Source organism: Aythya marila (assembly GCF_965140915.1).
Source record: "Aythya marila genome assembly, chromosome: 1".
NCBI lineage: Eukaryota > Metazoa > Chordata > Aves > Anseriformes > Anatidae > Aythya > Aythya marila.
The window spans coordinates 152,289,141-152,310,519 of NC_139042.1; the positions used below are offsets into that span (position 1 = coordinate 152,289,141).

Sequence of the window (21,379 nt, forward strand, 5' to 3'; positions counted from 1 at the left end):
AATGCACGCTCCTAATTCTTAGAAGTTACACACCACTTTGTCTAACAAACTGGCAATCCCACTCTTAAAGGAAAACTACTAATGCATCTTCCTCTGCATGTTTGTGTGTTCTCGTTTTACATTTCCCATCACACACTGCAGTCAACTGCAAGCTCGAGTTCATCGAAGCAAAACTCAGGCTGGGGAAGGGCCACTGAAATAACTCAGAATATTTTTACTGTGAAACAAAAGGTCAAAGACTTCAGTATCTGCTATTAACATTCACACTGCAGATTGACCCAGAGGATGAAAGCCACATGAGCTGGTTTGTCACAAACCCTAAGTCACAGTTTAAACAGTTTTTGTGCCTTTGAGTTCAGCCTAATTCTACTTTATTTTTTATTTATGCTCCTCACTACGAATATTCTCTTTGTCAGACATGCCTACAGGAAACGTGACAGTGTCAGTTATCTATGTACTTATTATTGTAAATATTCCACCATATACCTGGATCCACAGACACAAATCCATGTATTTAATCAATTCTGTAAAGCCTGAATACATTTTACTTGATGTCAGACAGCAGCAGAAACAAAGGCATCTGAACATCTACAAAGAGTAAGATATTAAGTGGTATTTTGCAAATGTATCACATCCCACTTACACCAACAATTGTTTGTCTTGGGCTACTTCAGTTGTTTTTTGCTTGTAAATGTAACTAAAATTGTTTTCTAGACAGATACCCGCAATCAGTGATTTAGGAATTATATTACCTGCTTCTGGATATCTTCACCATCAACATTTTGGATCTACTAAAACGCATGCCCTCCGATTTCTTTCACTCATTGAACAGTAAAACACATCACCAACACGCAAAAAAAGAAAAATGTACTACATTTTAAACTACAAACATCTTAGCCAGAGCATTTTTCTTCATCCACAGAATAAAACTGTTAAAAGTCAATCTACCTCATCAAATGCTTAGCTAACAACTTCTGTATCCAGTTCTTTCGTACGACTTCAGATTTACATTCAGTACTTCTTGTCAAGTTCCCAAACTTAAGCATCATATACTTCAACAAATACACTTCACTTATGCTAATATATAGACCTAATACAGACTATCAATTAAAATAATATGAAAAATGTTTGTACTCATGCTTTTCTTACAATAATCAATTGTATTGATTCTGAGCACAGCAAGCCTGAAATCTCTTGCATTAAATAGCAGGTAGACCTAGAATGTAACAGTCCCTGCCAAAAAGAGCTTACTGACTAAAGAGTTACCTACAAATTAACAAGCAGGTTGCTTTAAGTCACATTTGGAGAAAAAGATTGAAACCATTGAAATTAAGTTTTTGGTTGAAGTTTTGCTGTAGGTTCAATTTGGTGTTTCCATTTTTTTTTTTTTCTTGGATATTTAGATCAAGTCTACATATGCCAGTAAGATTAGCCTTGTCGAGTGTTGGACACATTTGACTTTGGTTAAAGCAAATTTTCTATGCCTCCAATGTTGATTGGGGAGCCTAAATTCAAGTAAACTGGCGAAGTCTTGACCTTAAAAGAAAAACAGAGACAAATGTCCTCTGATCACTACAAACAATAAAACGGGAAGTAAACTATTACAAGAGCATGCTTTAAATCTTACATTTTAAACAGGAAGCTGCCCAACAGAAAAAAAAAAAAAAAAAGATCTAACTGCACAGGACTATCAAAGTCAAGCTGTAAAATTTCTCTAAACCTCTTTAAAAAAAAGAAAAAAAGAAAACAAGTTTGAACATCTACTTTGCTTTCCTTCAAATCAGAACCCTAGTTCAGCGTTGAGGCATATATCACAATGGATTTCCTGCCGAGACTCATTAAAATGGTAGCTCTTGATGAATAGAAGTATTCATCAGCTACAGAGACTTTATGATACACATTTCCAAGTTCAGCTTCCCTCCACATATATTGATTATTAGCTTGAGTTTGCTGAAATCACTCATCCATGTGGTTTTATTTACTACCCTCAGTAGGGTTCGTACACACGCATTAAGAGAAATTTAAACTTGTAGCCATGAAGACAAGAAGAATCCAAACGCTTTGTACAAAACTCCAGAGGTATAAGTTTCATAAAGAGGTCACAGAGGCAAACCACAGTACGGAGAGTTATATTTCATTATTACTCTCTGCATCCAACAGCAATACATTTGTAGTGCTTGTAAAAGAAATCACTTGCAGTAGACAAGTATGCTAGATCAATTTTACAGTTTCCTCTTTGCCATGTTTAAAAAGGACACGACTTCGCAGAGCTCGTTCCCGGTGTATCAAACAATGGATTCAATCTCAGTTTCATTACTGGAAAACTGTGGACACTACCATTTCTTTAGGCTTTCTTTAGACTGTTCCAAACACCAGCAGCCTGAATGGCCATTACCACAGGGACTAAACGCATTAGATTGAATGAGACTGGGTTGGAGCCCAGTAAGAAGATGTTCGAGTGCTACAGTAGCAAGATGAATCTCAGCTTTGAGATTATTACTTCAAGTACTCGGAACAAGTTCTCGCAGCTGCTAAAAAAAAAAAAAAAAAAAAAAAGTAAAGGGGATAAACCATAATTAAACACCGGCATGAAATTAAGATGAACTTGTAAACCAATGCATTTCATTTAGTTGGACAACACCCATTTGCATTAGCTTCCAGGGCAGGAGTTGCATTTGTTTTTTTGTCTCATCATACTCTACTTAAATCAGGTCGCTCATTTCCATATCTTTTTACGCTAGAAAACTCAATTAGAATCATGGTGCGCTTTAACTGAAAAGAAATTTAAGGTACAAGTTCACCAAGCCACCACTAAAAGCTAGAGCAATTGCCAGCAAAAACAATGCTGCTGTAGGCAATCCTACGCTATTATAGTTTTGTTCCAACCCACAAAAGACTTAACGTCAGGCACACAATTTCTCTACTTAACATGCAAACAGCTGTGCCTCAATTACTAAGAAAACAAAGACGAAAAAGATATTTATACATGAAATCAGAATGGATGTTAGAGGGCACTGGGTGCATTTTTCAATCAAACGAACAAAACCATCCACTCGGGATGAAAGTCCTGGACACCTTTTGGTAGATGTGAACCGACTCCAGGCCTCTAAAATACACTTTAGTCATCAGTGTGTTACCCAATAACCTGAGGTTACTAAGCAAGAAAGCAGATGTAGAACACAGGGGTGGGGGATAACACAACCTCAGCTTCGATTTCCCCTTTTGGTAAACGTTGTGTTAACCAGAAGGGTTCCTGTGCCTCCAGTGGGTCCGCTTACAACCTCCCCCCCCACCACAGCCACACCAATAGGTCAGCGATGTAAATCTGGGCAACACAGCGGGCCTAGGGGTGGAAGCCAAAGATTCAGCCCATTTCCAAACCCTAAGGTACCAAGCAATTCCTTCCACCCGAAGGAAAAGCAGAACTCCAGCATCAGCTGGGAAATCAAAACCTTTCTGACAGTGCCCTCTAAAAGCTTCTCAGCACCCTGGGGGCAACAGGACAAAACCTGAACTTTGGGGTATTGGCAGGCTACTTCCACCTCACACAGCAACTCAAGTGCTTTTTCATGTAGTTCGTAGCAGCCATGTCAATAAAGATACTCACCCTTGTACCCGCATGCGACTAACCCGTGAATTATTCATTATAACGTACATTTAGTACAGTATTTTTTAAGACCTGCCAAGGCAGTAGCAGTTCAGGTTCTCCAGACAGCTTGTTGCAGTACTAAATGTTACGTCTCAGCATTTGTACTAGAAATATTTGCAGTGCCAAACACTGCTGCGAAAAATTCTAAGCACCTGTAGCATCTGACTCCTCTAGCCATGGTTTTCAGCTCCAGAGCCAGTATTTGAGTCACCACCTGCTACGCAGCTGAACGCACCTTCACCCTCTGACATTCTGCATAACACTCAGCAAAATACCGTGATGGACAACACAGATCATCTCAGCCTCCTAGGTGAGAGATTCTCATACTCTCTTCCCTACGTTTTTGCCAGACAAGTAACTGTATTCATTATCGTATCACTCATTTATTACTGATTCACTTAAATTCAGGTACAGTTCTCTCAATGGCCCCAAATTTTTGTAAAATGTATCAATAACCATCTAGAGAAAATAATAGGGAGGAGAAAAAAAAGAAATATTATTCTTTCATCTTCTTTTAGGATGAAGATACCATCCTGGCTTTTTTTTTCTTGTGGGAATAACTTGGGGAAAAAAAAGAAAACCCGGAACCATGGTAGAAATATCCTAAATAACCTTTGCAAACAAAGTCCAATAAAAGGCCTTCAGTTTCTACACCCGTTCTTCTGGGACTGCCATAACACACCGATTCAGTCATCCTGTTTATCCAGAAACAGCCACGAGCTACCTGGCTAAGCAAACTTCGGGGTCGAAGTCTCGAGCCTCCAGAGCACTTCCAAAATCAGATCCTAACAACACAAATCAATCGTCCAAGAGATGACACCGCATTACGAGAACCACCACAAACTTCGCCAACTCGGTGCTGGTCATACTCACTTCGAGGTGCCAAGCCAGGAAACACAGCAAGATCAGACCACCACCAGTTTTGCAGCTAGGGTAAAGCTACTGCAGACATTGCCTGTCCACCTCCAGCAAGATAGCACACGCTGTCAATAAGCGCGACCAATAAAGCCATAAGGAAGGGGTGCACGTCAATTTAAACAGTCCCACCTGACACGGGGCGTCACGGCGTGATTTCACCCCGTTGTTATTTTTACAAGGTCAGGTGAGCAATTCAATCTTTATGCGTTTACACCGTTTTGGTGGCTGTGATCAACGACTTCAAAACCCCTTTGTGCTACGAAGCAGTTTCAGGAACGTTTATCAATCGCTCCCCTCCCCATTATAACTTCCAAGTTAACAAAAATATTTGCTTATCTCATTCCAGCTTCAGGAAGGAGAGCTACAGTTGCAGACAGTGCATCTGTGAGTCAATAAATATCTGCACCAGGGTTTGCCATTTTTACTGGAATGCCACGGATAAGTGAACTTAGCCACATTGTTACCTAGTGACTAATTTCAAAAGCATCTTTACACAAGCAGTAACTGATTAGGGCGCTGCTATTTTGGAGTTAAAACTTTACCATATCGAGGCTTCCGGACAGAAGATGTATACGAGAGTTAAGCACTTGCAGTTTAACCTTTCCAGCCCTGGCTGAACGGCCCCCCCCCCATGCAAATTACCTTATATTTCTTTATAGCGCAGGGCATGGGCACGGAAAGCAGAGCGGAGCAAAGTCCATCTGCTACAATCTCTCTCCAAGGATGAAGCACAAAGTTTCCTACGTATTGCTTAGCAGATTACTGGCTTTCGAGCAGAGCTTTTCGCTTAGAAAGATAAAATAAAATAAAAAGCTTGCGCTGCTGCAGAGGGATACAGAAGGAAAACGTGCAGGAGAGCGAGACTGAGGGGTAGAAATAGTGATTATAAGGAAAACCGAGAGGACAGGGGGTGTAAGGGGGAAAAGGAAAGTGAGCTTAGCACTGAATGCACGGGGAGCTGCTGAAGCAACGCACTTTGCTTGTGGGCTATCCCCGGAGCACGGCGTCGCTCCGCAGCCCCCCTCACCCCAAATTTTGTCAGGTGAAGCCCGGGGTCAGCCCAGGAGGGGCCTTGTGGGGCCGTCCCCACCTCGCAGCCGGGTCCTGTAGGGCGGAGAAGGAGGCGAGGGCCTGCGGGAGGCTGTGGCCGGGAAGCTCCGTCTCTGCAAGCTTCGTCTTGCCCTGTCACTCCCTCCCGAGCGAGGAAGAGGAAGAGGAGGGCTGGGGCCCTGACAGCTCCCAGCTTCTCCCCCTCGCCCTGCCCGTTACCTCACAGCCGGGGGGGGAAAAACGCAGCGAGGGGGAGGGCGGCGGGGACGAGGAGAGGGGCACGAGGGGTGCCCGGGCGGACAAAGGGGGCACCGGGAGGGAAGGGGAAGGAGGAAAAGAGGCGAAGGGAAGGGAAAAGAGGCGAAAAGAGGGAAAAAGAGGGGAAAGGAGCCCCCCCGCGCTTCACCTGAGGCAGGCTGCTGTGGCGCTGCTGGCGCTGCCCGGCTGCTCCCTCAGGCACCGCGACCGCCGCTGGCTCAGCGGCACTGCCAGCCGCCCGCCCGCAGCCGCCCGCCCGCGCCGCGGCACCGCCCCCCGCCGCGCCCGCTGGCCAATCAGCCGGCCGGCAGCCGGGGAGTGACAGCGCTTCTGGCCAATGGGAGCCGCCCGCGGAGCCGTTGCGGGAGGGGATGGCGGCCGCGCGCCGCCGTGAGGCGGTAGCGGGGGCGCCGCCCTGAGGGGGGGGCTCGGCGCGGCGCGGCCCGGCCCAGCCCGGCTCGGCTCTGCCCAGCCCTAGCCCTGCCCGGCCCCGCTGCTCCCTTCGCCGCCTCCTTTCGCCTCCTTTAGGGCCGAGCCGTGCCAGGCCGGCCCCACAATGCCCCGCAGCGGCGCCGGGTTGGGCCCCGGCGGAAGCCGTGCCTCGCTGGCGCTGCCCTGTGCCCGCCCCTGAGGGAGGGGGGGGGGCAGGGAGTAGGTGGCAGTGACAGAAAATCTGAGGTGAACTCGGCCAATATCGGCTAATAACGAAGTTATGAGCAAAGAGGGTTGTGTCAAGAGAGATGGAGGTGTTAGCAGAGTTGTCCTGAGGAAGCACCTCGTGTCCGAGTGAAGTGCTTCTGGCTCAGGGTCACTGAGGCAGCCAAACCTACCCCATCAGATGCCTTCAGTGGGGACATCAGTCCCCATCCAAGTGTCCCGCAACTCCATCAAAAAATGACAAACTTAAGGGTATTTAACTGGTTGAAAGGCAAGGTTTTAAATTCTCCCAAAAAAATGAGACAGAATGGGAATAGCAGATATCACTACATGTATCAAAAGGCCTTTAAGAAAAAAAAGAGAAGCTGTGTCTTCAGCCAAGTGGCTAAGAAAGGTAAACGAAAGCAAGCAGTATCGAGTCTTAAGGAAAGTTTTCGAAGGAGAAAAGTAGCAGAGCTCAGCAGGACAAGGAAATACAAAAGGCAAAAATTAACTGACAGCAGTAGTCATGTGGGGAGTAAAAGGTAATGACTGCGAGTATGAAATGGAGTCACACTGACAAGGCTGTCGGTCATTTTTAGGGACTGCATGGTACAGGACATTTTAATTTTTCTTACTCTCCTCTGCCTCCCATACTTGCATATGTACTCTGCACTTCCCAAGACTTACATCTAAGGTCAGGCTGTACTGTCTTTCTCAGGTTTGTCCTTCTCTCTTTGTTTTTCTTTAATAAAGAAATTTGAGAAGTTGGTTCCACTCCTGTTTAATCAATGGCTAAACTTCCCTGATGACTTCAGCAGTAAAGTATCAAAAATGAGCTCAAAGCAAAGATAGCTGCAGTTTTCTACCAACCTCTCCCTTACCAAAAAGTATCCCACCTCCTTTGAAAACTCTGCCTGTTTCCCTAATGCCCAGCTTTATAGGTGCATGGTAGTTGAGGCAAGTCAGATTTGAATTGTCTTTCTGTAGCTTGATTATTCTGAAAATAAGTGCAAAGGTTTTTTTGTGTTGGTCTGATGGCAGGAAGTTACCCAGGAAACGAGACACGCCTCAGAAAGAAAGAGGTATGAGTAAAAAAAGCTATCGTATTAATTTTGTACATCCGTTACTTTCTACAAATTGGTATGATGTTTATTTGATCCTTCTGGTCGACTTCACTCACATTTTCCATCAATGCTTGCAAGAGCAAACTTGTAATGAATTGAGTTCTGAAAACCAGCATCTCGAGCACCTCAACAGCAGCCAGATTTACAGGAGAAAGAAAACAAAACACCGAGCATCCAGAGCTTACTCTTCAATTTGCCAGCCTTCACAACAGACCACACCAATGCTCACTTTGCTGAACTACGCTGTTTTCCCCTACACTGGCCTAATCCAAGACAATTGGGCTTAAGCTTTTTGGCAAGCTGCAGTCCCTGGGAGAAGCCTGCACAAACCCTAAACGTTGGCACTTTTCATTTCTGTATCTCACAAACAGGTAAGGTGGCTACATTCGTATCGACAAATCATTTCCAAATGCCTCGTGAGGCAGAAGAAATCTCTTCCAAAACAAGTTTCTTCCAGGCTGAAAGAAGAGTGGCAGGAGACAAAAGGTGTTTACTTTATCAGAGAAGTCACATTGCTAAACGCTAACCACAGTGACTTCAGACAGAAACCGCACACAGGCAGATCTGGAGAATGTCACAATCTGTTACTGCCAAGAAGCCTCAACTCTGCTTTTGCAGAAGCCTGAAACATCAGTAGTTTCTGTGCAGACTCATAATTGGAATTAATAAAAAAAAAAAAAAAAAAAAAAAGGCAGCTGTGGAGTCACTTCGATACACGCACCCAGCTATAAATGCAAATGAGAACTTACAAGGTTTTTGCACCCTGTAACAGAAGGAAATGGCTCTTTGGAGAGAAGAAGGAGAGAGCAACACATTTCTGTGGACTTCACCATTTACTGCCCATGTCCTCTGAACACGAAACTTGCTTGGAATTTAGGCACCATCTATCAGCATAGCTTCCTTTTCCCCTTGTGCCAATTCTTTCTTGTTCTGCTCCCGTAACAAATGCCAAATCCAAACTGTGACGGCGCAGAAGGTGGAAAACCATGAACTTCAGATGTGGAAGGAGCGAAAGCAAATGGTGTTACCACCAGAGCATCAGAGTTTACAAATATAAGCCTAAATTCTAGCTCTGTTCATCCAAATTATAATAGGAGCAGCTGATGTAAAAGAGCTGGGACCACACTAAGGCAAACACAGCCCAGTAACCCATCTCAGAAGCAGCAAGTAGCAGATGTTAGGAAGAATATAAGGCCTTTCCTTACAGAGTGAAGCATTTCACAGCTTCATTGCCTTGTTTTTGTGCATCAGGGTGCCTTTCCGTAATGCTCTTCATCAGCAAAACTGGCTTGAGATGTCATCTCTTCTCCCCCTAGCCGCTTGGTCCTAGTGCTGTGTCACAGCCACCGCTGCCTCAGCGGTGCTGATGCAGGCGTTTCAAAACCAATACTGTAAACTGGACCGCTGGAGTTAAAAAAGAAGGTTAAGAAGAAAAGAGCAGCTCGCTGATCTAGTTTATAGGCCCGCAGAGAGACAGAGGCCTCAGCACAACCGAAGAGATTGAACCGAGGGACTGCGACGGGGGAACACGATTTTACTTTCTTCACCCATTAATGACAAGAGCTGCAGCTGGAAAACAAAACATTCGCACACGACATCTCTGCTCAGTTGGGGTACGATTCAGAGGCAGAAATCTCTACCCATCAGTTAGGCAGCACAGTAAGCAAATTTACTTTGTGCTAGAGACCCCTCCCTGCAATACAAAGGGAGTGACACCACGTTGTAAAAGTATGTACGTATCCCAGTTGGATAAGCAGGTTGTCAAACAGCTGTGCTGGGACTGAAGTCATGGGACGTGTCCCCAGAAACACACCTAAATGAAAACTTAGGTCTCGGGCAGAGGAAAGCTCTCCTTGGAGCTTGTGAGTTCCTCCAAGCCCCAGGATGGGAGCGCAGCTCCATTATGCATGGTTGCAGACACCGCATTCCTGATCTGACATACCAAGAACAATGGCCCAGAGCTCTTTACCTCCAAGGAATTCAAATATAATCATCGCTGCCATCTAAACGCGAGCACAGCGCTAAGCAACACGCATTTTTCAGTTCGGTATCTCCACTTCCTAACCTCGTTTCCTCTAGCCCTGCTCTCTTGCTGCTAGCTATTTTCTAGCCAGCTGTAAATGCTGGGAAAGCTCGCATCCAGCACCACTATAAAAAAAAAAAAAAGGATTTATACACCAGGAATACAAGCCATCCAGCAAAAGCATCCTCGCCCCCAAACCAACTTTTGGGACCTGAGTTTTCAGCCTTGGATCTATCCCAGCTTATCCGAAATTCCTGCAGAGCACGTCCTGTTACCTGCCTTCAACGAGCACGGCAATTTCTCGCTGTGGAAAACAAACCGGGCATTTTCACGCAACCCGCTGTGGTTTAGCCCCTTTAGTGATAATTCCACCGGTTCGTGGCACGTAATTTTGGGCACGTCTCTCCTGGCCTCACAGCTCCGTGGTTCAGCAGTCGCTAAGGGTCCTTTATTACCATCTCAAATACCTCCTTGTCCTTCTCCCTTTCTCAGGGGGGGGGTAAGAAATGCTTCAGATTCCTGAGTTCAGAAGGGCTTGGGGGCATTCTTTTTACTCAGCAGAGGATAAGCTGAAAGGGGAATAAACATCCCTGTCGCCCTGCAGCCGTCCTATGCTTGTGACACGCAGGTAGCAAATATACTTGCCAGGCGTGGAGCAGATGATATTGACAAAGGGAAAATACTTGCAAGAGATTGCCAAAGCCATCTAAACGCTGCTTTCCTGCTTAGGTGGGGCCGTGGAGAGCTTTACACCGTCTTTGCTTCTCTTTTCCTTCCTAGGTCTCAGGCTGGGCCCCATTTTCACAGATCCAAGAACCAAGTAGCACGGTGATGTTGCCATTCGGAAAACTGGACCTAGTTCAGAGAATCCACCAAGGTGAACGGTGGTTTGCTACTTCACAAAACTCACATTGTTTAAAGCGCATTTCAGCATCTGTCACCTCTTAGAGACCTCTAAACAAAAGGCATCTAGCTGGATGTTGGCTTCCCTCTTCCTCTCCCCAAGCATCTTCTTCCTCCAGCAGGAATTGAGCCTCCCTTCTTTCCTCCCTGCAAAACACGAGAGCACCTCGCCTCGCTTTCCGCCTGCTGCCTTCCCCGAGGTTACTACGTGAGCTTTTGCTAATGGTGCCTCTCAGCTTACCTCACATTTGCTGTTTGGTTTTGGGTTCAGCCTGCAATAGTAATCAAGGCCAATATTTGCTCACATGAAGTGGCTCTGTGGTTCTCATTCCAGGGAGCTGGCCGAGGCCAAAGCGAAACTAGCTCGAAATATTCTAGTATGCCCAAGAGATGCTCGGAACAAGGGATTTTTCCAGCGCTGTAGAAAGTCATCCAGATTCTCACTGCAGCTTTGTTGTGGGAACTGCAGGGGAACTAACTACTTTATAGCCTGCCACAATTAAAGACACTGCTTTTGCCTGCCAGAAACCAAAGTCAGTCCGGTCAAAGCCTAGCTGTGGGCCCATTCTGCTGGGCGAGAGCTCCGCAGCCAGAAGGAAGACTTGACGTGAAGTCTTGCAAGCATTCACCCTCTTCTGCGAGCCTGAAGCCCACATTTTTCTGATAAGAGGAGGCTACATCCTTTGTGCATGCAAGTCAGCGGCAGGTCTTATAAACACACCCACAGATTCTCAGTGTAACATATTGCAAGCTCTGTGCGGCTGGAGCCAGCGCGTGCTTTGCTCAACAACCCCCCTTTCATTTCTGCCAAGATTCCCTCCCACATTTGGGACTTTTTTTTTTTTCCCCTAGTCCCTTGAGAGCCTCCTCAAATCTCCCAGCTTCTCCGGCCTCCCACTGCCAGCATGGCCCGTTCTGTATGGTTTTGCCAGCTCGCACAGCCTTTGGAAACATATGGGGCAGCGCAGGAAGCTGGGTGCATCGCCCTGGTTTTCAGCCCCCCTGTTCGGGTCGGACAGATGGAACAGAAGACCAAACTGCCAGTACTGGCACAGAAGGCAGAAAATGAGCCCTGGGGACTTCCTGAGGCATTATCTTTGTAGGACGTGTGAAAATACTGAGATACGGGAGGTGTCATCAAGGTGGGAAATGACTTTTTAGGCAAGGTGCAGGCAGGAGCCTCGTGTAACGCAGCCATCTTCTTTCCCGTTCATCAGAGCATCGTTTCCTGGGATTATCCTGCAACAAAGAAAACAATTCATGGGGCACCCTGGGTTTGTGTGACAAATTCCTGTCAAAAATCAATACCTCACTGCAGAGCAGCAGGCTGCTGGGCTGTCAAACCTCAGGCTAGCACCTGCTCTGCTGTATTTCTCAGCTATCGAGGGGCAAAAAAAGTGTTAGAGGAACCAAACCCACAGAACAGAGATGGTTTTTTTTGGGGGGTGTGAAATCTCCCTGGGGGAGGCAGCAGCTTTTGTTAGGCTAGGACGGAAGGAGTCCTGCAGGAACTGATGCCTTAAGCACCGAGGGATATAAAAAGGGGTTCACGGAGAGAATATTTGGATTTGGAGTTAGAGACCCAAGCACGATACGGATCTAAAACACAAAACGAGATAGCTCTCCTGTCTTTAACTTACGATAAATGCTGTCCACTCCCTCCTTGTAGTTTCCATTCACACACAAAGCAGAAGCATCCTTGCTGTTACTGCCGCACTGAGCTCTAAGCACACACCTGTACACGTACCTGCGGCCGGCAGCGAGACAGCGCAGAGGCCTGTAACTCTTTGACTCCTTATAGAGGAATGTACGTGTATAAAAGGCTTTTGAATTTTCATAAGCCGACCCTTAGATGTGGGATAGCACAACACAAAAAGATGAAAACAAGATGCTCACCCAATGATTCAGCTTTCCTGCAAAGCTTCTTCTCACAGCCATCGTAACCCTGAAAATAATCACCCCAGCCCCTTTTTCCTGTGGGTTAAAAACACACCAGCCATGAGGATCATAATGATAAGTTTTCTGTTGTTATTCAGAAACCATGAGAAGGGGTTTTGCATTACACAAAGAGCAAATGCATACAGGAAAAGAAGGTATGCGCATTCTTGTTATTATTTTTGTTACTCAAGGAATGCTAAATCAGGTTTGGCTTTGCTAGGGGACATACCAGCTGTCTCCGAGCTCTTTTTATTTTGATCTCTCTTGTACCTTAATTGGAAAAGCAGGGTGTGGAGCCTCCAACAAAGGCTCCCCTTTGTAGTGTGTTAATTAGGCACAGGAGTTAACAAAACCCCTCGGTTATAAACAATTACCTTTCCCCAGGCTTACTTTCATTTTCATGCCACCACGTTTTTACTAATTTTCTATTAGTTTTCCAGAGTGGACAAAAGTAATTTCTAAAATTAGTCCTCTAATTAGCGAGGAGGGAGGGGGAAAAAAAAAAAATCCCAAGCAGGAAAATATGTAAAGCAGGAGGGAAGACAACAACAAAAAAAAGTATAATTAGGAGCACTTAAAGATGCCTTATTTGTGCTTCTTCAGGATACAAGGTCTCTTCGGGTCACTCTAAAATCTCCTTTAAAACTGAAAATTGAGATTGTGGTCCCCTGGAGGTGACTGTGGGTGGAAATGCCGTGGGCAGGGAAGAATCAGGTGTGGGCTCCTGTGTCCTGAAGTGGGTGCTACCCTCACCCCAGGGAGCAGGAAGGGCTCCTCCTGTCCCTCTGCAGCGATTCCATTTGCAAAGCACAGTTTGCCTGGAGCAGGGCCCCGCCTGGCCTTCAGGCCATCTTTTTGTGTGTCCTGGCTGCTGGTGCACAGGACACACAAACGCTGATGGTTTTATACCCTGCGATGGCACAAAGCTTCGCGCTGCTGCTCCTTGATCTTGTTTTCTGTCGAGCTTCTGGAGAAAGGTGGAGTGGGGCACTTTAACCCAGAGAGCTGGGAGAAGCACGTTATGATTCAGAAGCCAGGTGAAGTCAGTGTCTCCACCTGTGATAATGCCATTTCCTCCACTTTTTCATCACAGAGGGCACCCACGTACATCAGCACAGGTGAGATATCCCCTTTCTCACTGCCCTCCAGCAGCACACATTGCTTCTCAGCCCCCGTGCCTTTCCCCAGAGAGCTTTCAAGCCTAAAGGGAGCAGGCAAACTCCATGTGAGAGGGCAATCAGAAGTGAAGAAAGGCTGAGCATGGCCCCAGTGCCCCCAGCAGGTCCCAGAAGGGGTCTGGGGACAGGATCCTGCTCCTGCTGACCAGGCAGGTCGAGGAAGCCAGGGTCCCGTGGCAGCACGCAGCCGCTTCATGTACGATGGAAAATGTTTGAACTGCTGTAGCTGGGGCCCACAGGAAACTTTTGGGAAGTGTGTGCTGGGTCTAAGACAGGAACCAAGAGAGTCAGGGTTTAAAATATGCACCGACAATGAATTGCCTCATTACTTAGAGAAAAATCGAGAAGGGGGGGAAGGAGCAAAACTCAGCCACACATGGAAACAGGCGGATAATTGTCTGATGGATCCACCACGTCTCCTGACTGCTGCTCTGGAGCTTTGCTTTGCTGCTGTTCAAGCCCATGGTGTCCTCTTCATCACGGCAAGCTTCTCCCTCCAGGAGACAGCAGGGTCTCCTCTGCATTTGGGTGCATTTGACCCCATCTCAGAAAGGCCAATATGCCCTCAGAAGATCATTTTTTTTTAAGGGGAAATGTTGGGTGAAGGTGGCCATTTGAAGGCTCACCCCACAGTCTCCCCCTGCGTGCACCCTCTCCTGCAGGATGGAGGCCTACCAGGCTCTCCCGCCCCGCAAAAGCAGCAAAAAATAAAAGGTGGTTGGAGATGTGAACCTCCTCCTGAAGCACTACATAAAGCAAATGAAGACACCTCAGAGCTGAGGCCCCATAAATTTGGAGCTCCCTCAGGCGAGGCCTCCGGGGTGGGAGCCCCGAGGCCGAGCTGGGCTGGCAGCGAGATCCTGCCTGGGGAGGGAGCCCGGAGCGGGGCAGGTAACGCTCACGCAGCTTTTTATGGCTTTTGGGTTTATTACATTTTTTTTTTTTTTTTTTTTTTTTTTTTTCCTTCCTGGCCTCGGTGACAACCGCAGCCTTATAAGGGCAGGAGCGCGGCGTTGGAGGCTGAGAGGAGGTGGGGCCTCTCCAGGGCTGGAGGCTGCCCGGCCCTGACCTCCTTCCTGGGAAAAACCCTGGGAACCCTCCCTTGGCCCAGCTGCTGAAGCGGAGAAAACTGCACGACCACCCCTTTCCTCTTCCCTTTCTCCCCCGCACCTCCCGGAGGAGCTGCGGCGAAGCCTCCGCTCGCTGCTTTTTGGGGATCTGGGGAGCCACGGGTCGCGGGGTCCCCCGCATCCGACATGGGAACCCTATTCCCATCTGGCTGGGGTAGTTCTGAGAACTGGAATTAAAAAAAAAAAAAAAAGAAAAGAAAGGAAAAACAAACGATCTTCCCTCAGTGCTGCTGGCGAGTGTGTGAAAAGCCGCAGCTGGCCGGGCTGCTGCGGGATGTCTGCTGCGGACCCCACGGCTCCGTACGTGTTTTGGGATCCCCCCCGACGTCTCCGGCCGGCTGCGGGCATTGGATTCCTACACGTATCGACCCGGCCTGATCCATCCAGCTCCGCCAACTGGTTACGAAGAAGGCCGAACACAAACACGCTAAAAATGTCACTGTCATCAGATAAGGTCGCTATGCACACAGCATTCCTGACACGGGTTCATTACACCGAGGACGTGGAAAGCTAAACCCACCAGATCACACGCGGGCAGTGGCTGGCATGGGGAGGGGGCACGGGGAGCCGTAACTCTTTTTTTGGGCTTGCTGCCAGCCTGGGGGGCATCACCCCTGTGTGACTCAGTGTCTCTCAGCAGGGGAAAAAAGAGGGATGTCACGGCACCCACCTCCTCCTGCGAGCGCTGACGTGTTTCGGGAAGGAGCGGCAGAAGGGGAGGCCGGGGATGAGTGTGCTTGTGAGCTGCAACAGAGGTCTTTACCAAACACGATCATATTTATCACTCCAGGAGGCAGTTATCTCTGTTTTGTAGGAAAGGAAGCAGGCACTGGGAGCTTCCTCTGTGATGCATTTGTAATCGTGTTCAAGCCCAGCAGCACGGGGCTGAGCACACTAGGTGCTCACCTTTTTTGTCAGATGTCCAGGTGAATACAGAAGTACACGAGCTGCCAGATCTAACAACCTTCCCTGCCATGCAATGAGTTTTTATAGCTCTCAAGCCACGTATTTTAAGAGCTGAGGGGACCAGGAGCTGTGGCTGGGTCACCAGTGGGAGACCTGTGGGATCATGCTCCCTCTCCTGAGCTTGCCACCACATCTACTCTTTAACTGCTTACAGGCTGTGTCTGGCTCAAGAAAGAGAGGTTGTGGGGCCTTTCCCTTGGGATGAGTGATTCGGATTAGGTCAGCCAACGAGGGAACATCCTGTTCCTTCTCAGCCTTGGGACTGTCAGGGTTGTGGTTTGAGGACTGCGCAAACCAGCCCGAGTCTGGGCAGCCCCCAGAGGAAGAAGCCCCCTGCCTCTTCTTCCCCTCCCTCCTCCGACCTTCACACTCCCACTGCCAGCCCCAGATCTCACAGTCTGATCCAGCTGGAAAACAGCCTGAACCGAAACCAAAAGCTGTGTCTCCAGCTTGACCATTTCCTTGGTGTGGCTGACCGCCTGGGTGCTAGAGAGGCTCTGGAAACGCACGGTCGTGGGGAGGACCTTCTGGTGACACAGCAGACACAGGCTGGTTAGAAACAAGGAGGGAATCACAGCCCTGGGAGGGCAGAAAGCCTCCTTTCCAGGGATACCATGGATTATTTTACTCCAGCTGCACATGGGGGTTGTTACGGCATCCCAGATGCAAGTGGTTGTGACCAGTATCTGAATTACACATCACCCATTGCCAAATGTATAGGGTTAGCAACCTCGGGGCATCACTCAGTGGAGAAGGTCATTTTGGAGGTCTCCAGCCCACTCAGGGCCGTATTCAGCTAGGTTTTGGAAACCTCTGAGGGTGGCAAACCCATGATCTGTTGTTGCCTCTTGTCCTTTCACCGAGCACCTGCCCTGCAGGTGTTGGTGTGTGCATTCACGCTACCAGCGTGTGTGCATGTACAGCGAGCATCCCTGCCTCCACCTACCACGTTAATATCATCTCAGAGGTTCAGTTCATAAAAACGGGTGCAAACTCACTCACGGAGAGGAAGCTGTGGCAGTTCCTGCAAATTCACTGCACGTATGCTGTGCGTGTGTACCCAGGGATGTCTGGGCACCGTCCTCCTCCTCCTCCAGCAGCTCAGCACCTCGGCAGTCGCAGATCTTCCTCTCCACTGTTATCGGAGAAGATGTTTACAGCCAGGTCTAGATCTGGTCAGGTAGCTTCTCGATTACTCACCTCTCAGCTATTGCTCTGCTCCAGTGGCTGTGAAGCTGAGGGAGACAGGCTGTACCAGGCGGCAGCGAGGGCTGGAAGACAACAGAAATCAGGTTCTGCTCCGGCGACGTTGCCGGAGGGCAGTGCATCACCGCTCTGATGTCATATCTGTGAGGCACGGCCTGCAGAGCATTATAAAAAAATAAATAAATAAAAATAATAAAAAAAAAAGAACACCCATTGCTCAGCGGGCCAGAAGTGATTGAAAAGGGGGCGAGCCAAAAAGGAGACCTCAAAACTTTAACCTGCTTGCTGGCTTGGGGACAGCGGTAGGTAAAATGACGTACAGCTGCTACTCAGCGGTGTCTGAGGTGATAACACCCGAAAAGCCGAGGCCATGGCTGAGGGGAGGCAGGGACAGGGCACCTCTGCACCCTGACCACCTTCCAGAGCCAAAATTTGCATGAGGAGGGGGTTCTGCACTGCCATGTGGACAGGACCTGAGGCCATGCAGGCCGTGCTCTCGCTGGTGCCATGGAGATGGGATGGGCAGGGCAGGGCTCGGCCTGGACCGGCGGCTGCCCTCTCCTACAGGAGGCTGCGGCCCTAAGAGAAAGTCTGAGCGTGCTGGGTCTCAGCATGGGTGAGGTGCTCCGGAGATTATGACAGAAATGCAATAAAACAGGTTTTCACTGACAGCCAAGGCCAGGAATCACCGCCCGACTGTCGGTGCTCCTCAGCTTTCTTTTAATCTGAGACGACTCGAGGGCTGCCTGAGGTGCCACGAGCGAAAGGAGGTCGGGTCAGGTTTGGAAAGCGAAGCTCGTTCCAGGGATCAGCCACTCCTGCTGCCTCCCTTTGCTCAATCCCAAAGCGAGGCAGGGAGGTAAAATTCAGGCTCGGCTCAGCCTCGCCCAGCAGTCCCACCTCTGGACCTACTGGGCCCGGTGAGGACGGGCTGTGAAGCTGTGCCTGGTAGAGGCCTGACCCGTCCTGCACCACCATCGCTGCTGGATAGGGGTTGGAATCAATCAGAGTGGCTTGGGTTGGAAGGGATCTTTGATATCATCTAATTCCAACCCCCTGCCATGTGCAGGGACACCTCCCACCAGCCCAGGCTGCCCAAAGCCCCATCCAACCTGGCCTTGAGCACCTCCAGGGATGGGGCATCAACAGCTTCTCTGGGCAGCCTGTGCCAGGGCCTCACCACCCTCAGAGTAAATAATTTCTTCCTAATATCTAACCTAAACCTCCTTTCTTTTAGTATTAAAGCCATTCCCCTTCTTCTATCACTACACCGCCTGACAGAGTCCCTCCCCAGCTTTCCTGCAGCCCCCCTTTAGGTACCACAAGGCCACTATAAGGTCTCCCCAGATCCTTCTCTTCCTAGAGGACCCAGCGTATGTGTGCAGACACCATAATCCGCGGGACTTTGTCCTCAGCCCATCCCTACCAGCTCCACCACCCGGCATATCTCACCAGGCTTATCTGGTCGCGTGCCCTCCTCCCTCCCCAGCCGTACCCCGCGGGCCAGATTTTCCTGCTTCACCCCAAAAGCTTGTTTTTGTTATTTTAAAACAAACAAGAGTTGCGTCTGTTTTGATTTCCAGCGGGAGGTTAGAGGGAGGTCAGAGCCGACATCTGGGCTGGAGATAACATTCCCGTCTAGTTAGCAAGCCCTGAATAACGAGGGCCTTCCTGTCCCGTTCCTCCCCCCCCCAACCCAGAGCGGGAGAGGGCAGCGCAGTGGGGCTGGGGCAGAGCCAGGGCACCCAGCTGGGAGAAGCAGCCCCGTCAGGCAATATTTTATTTCCCCTGTCCTCCTCCATCTCCACACCCAGCCTTCACGGCCCAAGTGTGGTCCCGGTGCACGGTGCTGATTTTAACGCTGTCCCTGCTGCCCCACCGATGTCTGTGCATCGAGAGAAGACACCAAGGGACTTGGCACTTGCGGGACACATGAATGATCTCTGCTTCCTCACATCCTCTGCTCTCTCTTCAGCGGAATATTGGCAGCCCCGTCCCTGTTTTTGGGAATTGGGCTGTTTATTGGGGTGACACAATGCAGCTGTCAAATCGAGCACAGCGACCCCGCAGTGAGGGAGCAGCCGTGGCCGGAGCCAGCTGTGGGACAGGAGGCCACACGTGGCGGCTGCTGGGTGGCAGCGACAGGACACGGGAACGGGCTGAGCTGCAGCTTGGTGCGATGACAGCACCGGGCACTTCTGCCCCCTGCAAAGCCCCACTGCCAGCTGGCACCTGCAGCAAAACTGTGGTGGGGAAGCTGCCAGCACCAGAAAAGCCGCAGCGGGTCAGCTCCACAGAGGGAATGCAACCTTTGCTCCTGGCCTTGGTGGAAATCCTACAGGAAGGAGAAGGCAGGGGGCAGGCTCGGGGCAGAGCTTGGCCTGAAGGGACAAGGCTGGAAACTCGGGTCAGCATCACGGGGAGGCACGGCACAGCAGAGGAGTGGACACGGCCACATCCAGGACCCCAGAGGGGTTTCTCCTGCTCCTGTGTCCCCGAATCCCGAGGGTGCTGCCCCCTGCACCGTGCCAGATGGAGACGATCCTGAGTGTGCTTCCTCCGAGTGTCACCAAGGAAACCTGAATTAGGAACAGAGTTGAGCTCCAGGGAAAGGGGAAGGGGAAGCAAAATCCCAGACAGGTACCCGGGGCTGGCATGGTGGGTGACCGCACAGTCTAGCACCAGAAATGCAGTGGCAGGCCTGAGAACTGCGACATTTGATGATGTCCAGGCTCTAGGGGAAAGCCCAGTGGTTGAAACCCATCGCACCCAGGCAGGCTGGCAGGGGAAGGCTGGGTGTCCTCGGTGGCGAGCCCCCAAGGAGCCCAACCAAAGGCTCAGCCCCGTGAGAGGGAATCTGGCGCAGGAGGAAGAAGAACTTGAGGTTTTTTTTGTCTTGCCGCTTCCTGCCGAAAGCTGGCACGGCTGTAAAATCCCGAGCCCAGAACAATGAGGTCTCCTGTCCCAGCAGCTGCTAAAGCAGTCACCTGGGGAGCTTCCTGCCATCAGCCAGGGGCAGGACGAGAAGTTGCTCCCGCACGCTTTCCTGCAACCCGCCACCCGCCTGATTTATGCTTGGCGATGTCCCTGCCACCCCCTCCCCCAGAGCCGGGCGTCTCACGCTCCGAGAAGAGGATGTGGTTGCTGAGCCCAACCTCTGCCGGGGAGCAGGCTCATCTTTCAGCCCCGCTTCCCCACGCAGCAGGAGGTGCTTTTCTTTGTGACTTCTGAGCCACCCCACGGCACCCCGCAGGCAGCGGTTCCCCCGCAGGCACTGCCTGGACATCCCCCGTACCCGGTGCCCGTGCTGCTGCACCCCAAAGCGCCCTGCGAATGTTTTATGGCTGACACACGCTGCAAATCCGCTGCTTGCAGTCACCAAAGAGCTGGCACCACGCTGCCACCGGCTTCCTCTCGGGCCATCGCGCCTTTCCAAAGCATTAGTCTGCTGGTCTGAGCCACGCCGGCTCTCGCCTCACGGGTGAGTATTTTTAGAAAGTTGGAGCCGAGGCCATGCAGTCACTCCTGAGCTATGCCAGGATGAAAAGAAAACAACCGCTTCTGCCCGAACAATGCAGCCTTGGAACAAAAAGCCGCTGCAAATGGGATTTTTCAGCATCACTCACAAGTGGCCGAGCTTTGAAAGACGAAACTTGCAGTCAAAAAAAAAAAAGAAAAGAAAAGAAAAAGAGAGGCTCCCGGTGAACAGAGAAAGGGCCCGGACAATTTACTTAAAAAGCCAGATGAAAGCAAAGCGGTGTTATATAAATACCGGGAGGCAGGCCGCGGCTTGCGCGCGGTGCAACCCTGCGTTTGCATCAGCTGCTGCTGCTGCTGGCTGCGTGGCGCGGCCCCATGCTCGCGGCAGCCCGAGGGGACGGAGCCGGAGCCGAGCGAGCCCCGAGCACCTGCGGGCTGCAGCGTGGCTGCCCCAAGGCTCAGGAGGATGCACCAGGCAAAGAGGCCGGCTCTGGTCCTTTTCAGTTGGCAGCAGGTGTCCCCTGCTGCTGTCACCTCCTCCCTGCCCTGGAGCACACCCGGGCTTGGGATGAAGCCGCCCATCCCTGTCCCCGTGCGCAGCCCGAGGCAGGGCCCGGGTGCTGCCAAGCACACCCCGCCCTGGCGGCCAGCTGCAGCCTCCGGCTTCTGCTCGAGCAAGGCTTGGAGTGGAAAGCGCTGGCGGGGGAACCGCAAGGCTCACGAGGGAGCCGAGGGCAGAAAGACAAGCGGCGCAAAGGCCGTGGCGAAGCGCTGCTGCCTCTTCCGTCTCCCCGCTCTCATGCCTGCGCTGTTGGTGGAGGCGGACTTGGGCCTGGGTGGGTTGCAGAGGCAGGCGGGGAGGACGGGACGTCTCACCTGTGATCTAGTTTGATTGAGGTCCCGAGCTCGAAGCCGCT

General features: G+C 50.1%; 1 protein-coding gene across 3 annotated transcripts in view; it reads right to left on the bottom strand.

Annotated features, from left to right (window-relative positions):
• The window catches only part of MYH9 (myosin heavy chain 9), a gene marked incomplete at its 3' end in the record, with an annotated part of 68,504 nt that extends 62,337 nt beyond the window's left edge, over positions 1 to 6,167 (bottom strand). For 2 of the 3 annotated variants that reach the window (XM_082763468.1, XM_082763470.1), the window contains exon 1: positions 6,024 to 6,167. Of the gene's footprint in view, positions 1 to 5,657; positions 5,675 to 6,023 lie in introns of those variants that run through there. The other variant, XM_082763469.1, reaches the window with a different exon arrangement.
• Positions 6,168 to 21,379: the final 15,212 nt, after the last annotated feature.